Below are 1,004 nucleotides of genomic sequence, written 5' to 3'. Positions count from 1 at the left end.
TTTTAAAAGAACTACAAAAGTTTCAAATTAACAGAAGACAGACACCATTCATCTCCAAGTGCTCCAGGCAGCAAAAGGGGGAATCTGTAAGTATTTAAGGAGTAACCACTGCACGTCAGGGTGCCAGGCTCTGAGCTGCCCACTATCTGGAAGACCTCAACTTAGTGGACAAGAGAGAAGTTTTTCCACACTGGTTTGAAAACATAAGCTCTTATTAAACAAAAATCAAAAGATTGAAACGGGTTGCTTGTAGGATTCAGTGAACTCAGCACAATTGCTGACATGGATTATCTGGGTGCTAAAATTTCAAAAAATTGTCCCAGAGTAAAGGGAGATATTCAATTTATTTTGTTTTCATCCTTAGCTCAATCAAATAATATTTCTAAAATTCACTTCCAGAAGCCAGACAAAGATAAATATACGATATCACTTATATGTGGAATCTAAAACAAACAAAAAAACCCAAAAAAGATACAAATGAACTTATTTCCAAAACAGGAAGAGACACACAGACATAGAAAACAAACTTACGTTTACCCGAAGGGCAAAGAGGGGTGGGGGAGGGATAAATAGGAGTTTGGGATTCGCAGATACACACTATTACATATAAAAGAGATAACCAACAAGGACCTACTGTATAGCACAGGGAACGATACTTAATATTTTGCAATAATCTATAAGGGAAAAGAATCTGAAAAAGAATATATACATATATATTATATAACTGAATCATTGTGCTGTACAGCTGAAACTAACACAATATTGTAAATCAACTATACAACAATAAAATTTTTTTAAAAAATTCTCTTCCCATCCTTTTGAAACAGAATATGTGCTTTATAATGAAACACTACATTTTATCATAAAGTTAGCAAGTGATCTTGGCTAAGTTTTTTCCCAAAGAAGCTGGCTCTTTTTCAGGACAATGCACTCAGCATGTTTTAGAGACACAGACCAGAGGGTGTGTTTTCCACCAGGCACACAGCTATTGGAGGGAGATGGGA

Source organism: Phocoena phocoena, chromosome 3 (genome assembly GCF_963924675.1).
Source record: "Phocoena phocoena chromosome 3, mPhoPho1.1, whole genome shotgun sequence".
Lineage (NCBI taxonomy): Eukaryota > Metazoa > Chordata > Mammalia > Artiodactyla > Phocoenidae > Phocoena > Phocoena phocoena.
Note: the sequence above shows the minus strand (reverse complement) of the source record.